Below are 9223 nucleotides of genomic sequence, written 5' to 3'. Positions count from 1 at the left end.
GTTAATGATACTTCTATATGGATTTTATTAGTTCTCTTCTTGTTTTTAGAACTTTCCAAATCCAGATCAAATATATTAGTTTTCCTTTGCCTAGTTAATCTGAGTGTCTAGTGGTAGATTCAAGTCACTAGTTGTATGCTCCAGAGTAAATAGTTTCCTTGCCATCATCTTTGCGAGACCAGTTGCTGCGCGAGAAGCTACTAAAACATTTTGCAAATCTATGTTGTCTTCACTTGTTTAAAAAATATGAGGCACTATTAAAACCCATTACTAATGTTTCCTGTTCATTGCCGCCTATAAGTAGAGGTTCAAATCTGCAATTTTTTGTTTATATTTGCTAGAAACGTTTTGTTGTTGTGTAATGGCTTAACTCAATGACATTTTAAATTTTCATTCAATTTCGGATCAAGCTGAAAATAATGTTATTTCCATGGGCAATATCTCTTTAGTAACATTATCTCTCCACTTGGATCAATGTCATTCCGCAACTTCATGTAGTTTGCAACTATTGAGCATCCAGGTAACCAAGATTTGGCATAACGGTGCAACATCTATACAAAGTCTTTACCAGCAACCATCATAGCATAATGAAAAAGGTGGTCCTCTTTCTTAGCTGTATTTTCCTCCATCTAATCAGGGTTGATACGTGAAACCTTTGTCGACAAATATGTATTACTGATATACCTAGCTGGCTTTTAGTAACATATTGATTGATGCCATTGTCAACAGCATTAATTTCCTCCATAAAACCTTTGTATAAAGTAAGATAAACACTCTCAACATTCAAATGATCTGGGCTTACCCAAGTTCTTTAGCTATTATCTCCCTTCCATAGTGCTTGTAAACAAGGCCTGCTGAACTCAATTTTGTTTTAAAACCATGTCCAAAATCATGATCAAACCCCTTTCTGATGGTGATTAGAGTGGTCCTTCTCTAGATTATAAACACCACTCACATCCAATACTGCATCTAAAGTATCCAATACCCTTCCTTATCTCTTGATGTAGTCTACAACAGCCTTCATTTCCTCCAAAGAAATATATGTTTATTTGTCTCTATCATTCATAACTCCATAGAGCTGACCCATTTTTCTCAAGGCAAAGATCTGGTTGATACAGTCCTTGACCACCATGTTACACTTCCTCCTCCACTATGGGTATTTTTTGATAGGCTGTATCTACTGCATCTATAGATTCTAGTTACATTTTGTATTATTTGAAACTGATTTCACTGATGTTACATACTTATTTCTCTGAAAATGTAATTTTAAATCTTTGTGATGTACAAACAGGTTTTACTTCATTTTCCTTAAATCTTTGCTATAATTTCCAATCAATTATTGTCTTCATCAAAGGAAACAATCATGTCCACGCTTTTCTGTAGTAAGTTATACATTTCAATGCTATCAATCATTAATTCTTTTTTTGTAATCTTGTGTACCTTGTGGCATATTATTTATGAGGTTTGAGCACAGGCTCGTGACACCCATAAATAACTTTTATTTCTTTCAGCTTTCTTGTCTTTCATAATGAGATGCATCAACAGATAGAGTATGTAGTTGTAGAGATAGGTAGTCATTGCTTAGATCCTTCGAGATCTAACATCATTTGCTTTCATTTTTTTTGCAAACTAGAGATCATGTGAAGCTTGGAGCTAGATTCTGTTGCGTCGGGGAAAGAGTGCATAACTAGTCAAAGCAATAGGCAATGACTGGTTATCTCTACTCTTTATTTCTTTCATTCATATGTATCTGTTCATGTATTTCCTTATGAAAGAAATTTAATACAGTAACAATACTCATGGCTTGTGTGAGATCATTTCTTTTCAGCATATCATTTCATTTCATTATTTGAAAATATCAATGTATATTTGAAAGTAAATAAATACAAAGACATTTCTATTATTTGAATGAAATGAAAAGCACTTTTTGTATTTTCACTGCATGTATACTTAAATTTTTACACGTGCAAAAATTAAGTAACAGTTATGTTCACTAAGATTGAACATGAAGAAAAAGTAAAGAAAATATTTATCTGAGGCTAACATTTAATGAAAATTAAGAATGTTCAAGAAGCTCAAAGGATAAAGTCAAAGTTAGTTATAAGTGTATGGCTGAAGAAATGTAATGAAGATCTAATGAAGGAGATTTAATAGAATGGAGATGAGCAGAAAGTTCAAGGAAGTCTATTTTCAAGTGACTACATGCAATGAATATGAGATCTATGGTTGTGATTAAGAAGAAAAATATAGAAGATTCTTGAAGGCATAAGTTAACTATTTAAGGAGATGAAAATGATTGTTTTTGTTTGCTGATTATTCTCTAATCATTGTTGATTATTTTTGAAATTGACAAACAAGGTGAACCAAGAAGAACATAAGCAGAAGGATTAAGTAAATGAAGTGCTAAGTGAAAGAGAAAGAGTTGAAATTAGCTAGAGAGAGATCAAAAGGGAGAGATAGAGAAAAACAAAGATGTGAACAAGAAAGGTAGTGCTAAACATAACAACCCACTTGATTGTTACTTTCTTACCATTGTAGCAAATAAAATATCTTAATTGAGTGGACCTAACACATCTTTAAAATTCTATATGGTAGCATCGATAAGTGATGTTTGTAAGTCCTTTAGAGCAGGCTACTCTTTAGAAATGTTAATGAATGATAAGTTCCATATTATCTTTGGTTAAAATACTCTAACCAGGTCACACTAAAATGTGTGTGTAACCTTTAACATGGTTGGATCCTAACATATAACTCTCTTCAAAAGAGTGAAATATTTGTGTTGTTGGTTCCTAGGTGGTTTTTCCCTTTACAAGGTTTCCACATTAAAATATTTGTGTCAAATGTGCGAATGCTTATGTGTTTAAAATTTTATTTTCATGTTATTTGTTTAATGTTGCAACTTGGTATAAGCTAAGCAAATACTCTGCTATTTAGTATAAGTAAGGAACAATAAGATAAAAGTTTGATGCAAAAAGTTTCTATGTATGATTTGAGATGTTGGATGTGGTTACTAACTTATTGATATGAATTTTTTGTTGGAATAATTTTAGAATAACTGAGTAGGGGGGTGAATTAGTTATCCAAGGTCTAGATGTATAAATAAAACTTCTCATAGCTTAGTGAACCCATAAAACAATTATACTCATGCATGCATCCATAAGATTATTCAATCACTAAAAAATTGTAGGCTACTGTCAAATCAACTTGCAGAAATGTAAAGCATGAAACATAACAAATTCATCAACACACTTGACACAATGATTTATGTGGAAACCCAATTTGGGAAAAACCACCAGTAACATTTTGCTTTTTTCACTCTTCTAATGTGATGCCCTGTGAAACGCCAACCCTATTAAAGGTTACAATACACACTATTAAATGTGACCCTATTAAATGATTTCAATCATTCTGTTAGAAGTGAGCCTTGTTAGAGGACTTTAGACCATTCACTTAGAATGTCACCTAGTTAAAGGATTTACAAATGACTGTTAGGTCAACCTTAATCCAAAGGATTTACCTTAGACTAATATAATTGTTAGAAAGTAACAGTAAGGCTTTGATCTGATACAATTTACACCTTCATTTGTAGATTATAGATCTTTGTTTAGTCCTCAATTCTGCTTGGCCTTCATACTTTGTAGCTCTGATAGCTTGTTCACCCTTCAAGCATTCATCTCCTTAAGCCTTCTTTCTTAACATACCATTGTAGACTCTTCTCTTAGGTCACTTGATAAAGAAAAACCCTTGAATCCTTCTCTCCCTTAGGTTCTCACACATGATAACCTTGCTTTATGACCAACCATTCCTATAAATAGGAAATTAAGATCTTTTGCCACTCATTCTCCATCATCCAATTTAGAGTTCATATGAATTAGGTAGGATACAATGTATCTACCCCATATCTCATATCTCTTCTAGAACCTTCTCTTAGAATCTACTTTAAATTTTCCTAAAAATAGTTTACCTTGAATTCTGTGCCACCAGCTCATCAACCTTATCTTCCACCTAGTTCACATAATCCAAGAAAATAAACTTTTTGGCTCAAATTCATCAAATCCACAATCTTTTAAATAATGCAATAGCTTAGCATTATCAACCTTATGATGCTCAACACATACTACATTGCTTGACATCCTTTATAAAATTACTTGACACGAACTAAAGTTTACTGGTGCTCAGCATCAACTAAACTTTACTCAGCATCCACTATTCTACTTGGCATACACTAGAATGAACTTTTACTTAGCTCCAACTAATTTTCTGCTTGGCTTGTGCTGACTTTTCTTGGCACCTACTATCCACTTGGTCAAGCTTGGTAGAAATTTTTTTTGTAAATTGTTCTTCTAATATTTCTTATGGTAACCGGCCTTTGTAACCTTAAGTAGATTATCAATACATCATGTCATCATTGTCTTAACTGATTCTTGTACTTCATTACATAATCATAACTCACCCTTTCCTCTAGGTGCTATTGTTACATCTTTTGATCAAATCCTCTTCATCAATCAAATAAGTGATAGTACTTAAATCTTATAAGTAGTTGTCTTACCAGCAAATAGTAGGTTTAACATCAGTGAAAAAACAATGATTGAAACACATAGTCTTCTTCAACAATCTACCTCTTTCATTCTAGTTCAACAATCTCCCTTAACAATGATCTTTTCAATCTATTTTCAACAATCCCTCTCTTTGGCATTGATGGAAAACCAAACTAATCAACCAAATCAACCAAATGGTAAAAACCTTTATTCAACCAAATTGACTAGGTTAAAATAGTATGACAATATCAAAAAGAAAATGTGTATTGAAATCTCTCCCTCTATCAACAATTTCCATCTTCTAATTAGGTTACACAATTCTTTTTTATAACAATCTTCTTACTATGTCTCCCTTTGACTAGGTAAATATTTCTTTGCTCTCTTGATGTGTCTCCCTTATATCTCCCTTTTTGACAACAATCTACTCTCCCTCAACATTTATACTAGCTTGATTAGAAGAATATCTCCCTCTTTGACAACAATGCCAATGACTTGTCATCTTTAACATGAAAGATATAAACTTTCAATTTCTTCAACTTCTCCCTTTGTCACCTTGCTTGTGACCAATTTGAAGTTTCAGCTCTTTGACTACTTTAGGTAGCTCCTAAAGTAAGATTCTCTTCATCAATGTGTAACATATGAACATCAACTTGTTTAATGTAGGGAACTCCTCTTGTTCTTTAGATAGCCTTTGATAGGGGTATCACCCCTAGTTTACCTCTTAGATACTCATGAGCATCCTTAGGTAATGGTTTTGTGAAGATATCATCAATTTTCTCCTTTGTGTTAACATATTCCATCTTCACCTCTTTATCTTGAACTAACTCTCTCAAGCAATGATACTTGATTGAAATGTGTTTTTTCTTTGTGTGCATCACTAGATTCTTTGATATATTGATAGCACTAATATTATCATAATAAAGTATCACTGGTTCTGTGATTTCTTCCTTCATACCTTTGAGTAGTTGTTTGATCCATACAATGTTTGTGCAATATATAGTAGCAACAACATATTCAACTTTAGGAATAGATTGTGAAGAACAATTTTGTTTCTTGCTAGTCCATGTAACTAGTCTCTTTCCTAACAAAAATGATCCTCCACTGGTGCTCTTTTTGTCATCAATGTTTCCAGCCCAATCAACATCAGTGTAGGCTTTCAATTCCATTTTTTTATTCTTCTTGTAATATAGACCAAACACTTTTGTTCCTTTCAGATATCTGATTATTCTCTTCACAACCATTAAATGATTCTCCCTGGGATTAGCAAATAATCTTGCAACTATCCCTATAAATAATGCAATATCAGGTCTGCTATGTACTATATATTGTAATTTTCCAATCATAGAATTTTACAATGTTTGATTTACCTTAGTTGAATCATCATTCTTTGACAACTTGTGTCCTATCACCATAGGTGTACTTACTAGTTTGGAATCCTCCAATCCAAAGGTTTTCAATATTTCCTTGACATACTTTGACTGAGTGATGTATATACCATATTTCATCTGATATACTTGCAAACCCACAAAAAATTTGATCTCTCCAAACATAGACATCTCAAATTGTAGTTACTATGGACTTGTGAAATCATTTCTTTTGTAATTCTGTCAATTTCCTCTTTGGAGGGCATTCTTAAGCTTGTGAGACCTACATCAAAGGACGTAATGCATACATTATTTGTATCATACCCTTCATCATCTAAAAGAACTTGCTGATGATGTAAATGATGAACAATTCTCTGACTGGTAATGTCATTTTTAGGCTCTTCTGAATCAGAATCTATCAAATCATCAAACATGCTTACCATATTGCAACTTATATCATCATGGCTTTTCTCTTCACTTTCTTCTTCAGGTTGCACACCTTGACCTTGGGAAAATGACTGAGCAACAACACAATAATTAGCAGAATGAGGTGACTGACATATAATGCATCATGGTACATCATTATTCATATTCATAGTGTTCCTTTGCAGGGGATCTGGAGTACCCTTATCCTTCACATTTTGGGTCTGGTTGGGAACTGGCTTACCATCTTTCCACTGAGTGGTGTAAGGGTAATTTTGCATTCTAGGCTGCCTATTGAAACTGTTGTTATTCACAAGAGTTCTCTCAGTAGTATTTGGCTTATTAAAATTAGTGGGATTCATCTTCTTAAGCAATTCCAAAACCTAGCCTATAGTGGGTTCTTTTGGCTTATTTCCTATAGGGGTTTTATCAGCCTCCCTTTTATTATTGTTCTTAAGATTGAAAAGCTTTGGATCATCCCTCCTACCCAGTTTTCCAGATGCATTCCTATTATTCTCTATATTTACTGCAATTTTAGAGGCATCCCTTAAAGTCTTGGGATCCTTATCCCTCAATTGATAAGCCATTTTGCTATCAAAAAAACTGAAATATGTTGTGAGATAGACATCTTCATTCAACCTCATAACTTGAAATAGTCTGTACATACCTTTCTGGAATCTTACATTGAAATCAAATGTGGACTCATTTGGATTCCTCTTGATGTTGCTGAATTCATTTAACATGAACCCTGCATTAGTGTTGTCTCCATATTGCTCCTTGAATAATTTCTCCAAGAAATTCCACGAGGTAATACTGTCATCAGGCAACCTCCTAAACCAATCTCTTGCATCCTCAATTAGTGAATGCACAAACAATTTCATTACCATATCTTCATGTTCAACTTCATAATCATTCAACATATCAATGAAAATTCTCAAATGTTCTTCACCAGTAACAACATTATTCCCAGAGAACTTAACCACTTTGTCTCTTAAATCAAACGATATGGGATGTGGAGCACCAAGAATACCAGAAAATGATATTTGTCTATACTTTTCTAGGTAGACAGGTTTCTTCTAGAAACCAGGAACATTTGAGGTACTAGCTATATTAGCTTGACTTAGAGGTGCAGCTTGGGATTGTTGAGGTGGGACAAATGGGACTTGGGTGCCAATAGTGGAAGATGAAGCAGGAGCAGATTGGGGTACTCCCTAAGTTGAGATTATTGGACCACTAGCTGGTGCAGGAATTGCAAGTGGGATAGACAAATTGGGCCATGAAGCCAATGCAGAATTAGATTTTATGAATTGGATTTTTCTCCTAGTTTTTATAGCTTGGGCTTCATTTTCAATCTTCTCAAGCTCTTTTGCAACATCTTCCTTCCCTTTTCTAGCCTTCTCCAGATCTAAATCTAATTTTGACATGGAGGGTTGTATGGGTTTGCTTGGTAGAGCTTGAGGTTCATTTATTTGGATTCCTACAGCTTTGCCTTTCCCTTTATCTAGAGCTTCTATGGTGGGCTCTACAGGGTCCGCTTGTATAGGCTTATAGGCTTGGACTTGAGCAATGATTGGTTCTTGCCTTTGATTTAGGCATTTTTCTTGTTCCTAAACTTTAGCTCTCAGTTTGTCTACATCTCCAAATACATCAATATGGAGAGTTGTAGTATTTTCTTCTAACTTTTTATTTTTCTTCTTCAAAGAATTCATCCTTCTTAGCAAAGCATCCCTTTCTATTATGGCATCCAAGGTGGCTTTCTCCTTCTCTTTTTCAAGACGAATGCATTTAGCTTCTTCCTCAGCAATCCATTTCTTCAAAAATCCTATCTTAGAGTGCACTTCTTTAGGATCTGTAGAAGTAGCTTCTGAATTAGCAGGATCGTCCAGATCTATAAGGTTGGGCTCCACATATGGGGCTGCCCTAGGATTAAAAGGATTATCAAATGAACTCCTAAATCCTAGTCTATAGTTAAAATCTACTATAGGATGTGACCTTGATGAAGAAATTTCTATTGTGGACACATCTTTGTCTTGAAATACTCTCTCATCTGGTAATGGGGTACTAAAAATGCCTCCTAAGAGTCTTGTAGTTTTGGATTCAGAACTAAGTGAAGAAGATTCTCTTCCTAATACTGGTTGATACTGAGAATTGATGGATGCATTGCCTCTGGGTTTCTAGGTGGGATTTGGATCTATCTTTTTCTTATTTTGGTTCTTCCTACCACCTTGGGGTAGATTAGTATACATTGATACATCAGGATTGGTTGTCATGTAAGCTCTTGTGTTCTTTCTCTTCTTAGCCATTTTCACCTTTTGTTAAAATAAGCACTAGCTTCAAAACCTTGATTGAGTCGCCGCCCTATTCTTGGGAAAATATACAATGACACTTAATGCTAACTCAAAGAAAAAAACACACAAGTAGGAGCAAAAATATCTGGCACAGATAGATCAATCACTGATGTTGTAAGACTGCAACTCTTGCTTGTTAGATAAGACACCTGGATAAGTTGGATACGTTAGTGTGTAGCTATGGTACTTGGGCTTTATCTTCTTTAAATTCTCAAGGTTTGTCACTAAAAGATTCCCTTATAACCATAGGCAAAACTTGGATAACATGACACACGTGTACTCAACAGGACCAAAGAAACTACAATACTCTTCACAGATGTGTTGGACAACTCCCCAATAGAATCACCATTTTGTTGGTGTTTTAAAAATGAACTTAAACTACTAAGCAACAAAATGCTTAATACCAAGTTGAGATTACTCATACAATATAAAGGTCAACCAATTCTTGTTAACAATTGCATGTGTAAAGCATTTGGACCCAACTTCAACAAAACCAAAGGTGGTTTTCTACTCTTTTGGCTCTGCAAAACTAGGGTGGGTATACCCAAGG

At 34.3% G+C, this 9223-nt stretch overlaps 1 pseudogene; it reads right to left on the bottom strand.

Moving 5' to 3' along the window:
* Positions 1 to 371: 371 nt before the first annotated feature.
* On the bottom strand, positions 372 to 1740 carry LOC149563057 (uncharacterized; annotated as a pseudogene).
* Positions 1741 to 9223: the final 7483 nt, after the last annotated feature.

Source organism: Cupressus sempervirens, chromosome 4, assembly GCF_028749045.1.
Source record: "Cupressus sempervirens isolate cs-2001-9-10 chromosome 4, ASM2874904v1, whole genome shotgun sequence".
NCBI classification, from domain to species: domain Eukaryota; kingdom Viridiplantae; phylum Streptophyta; class Pinopsida; order Cupressales; family Cupressaceae; genus Cupressus; species Cupressus sempervirens.
This window is presented reverse-complemented; position numbering and strand designations above follow the sequence as displayed.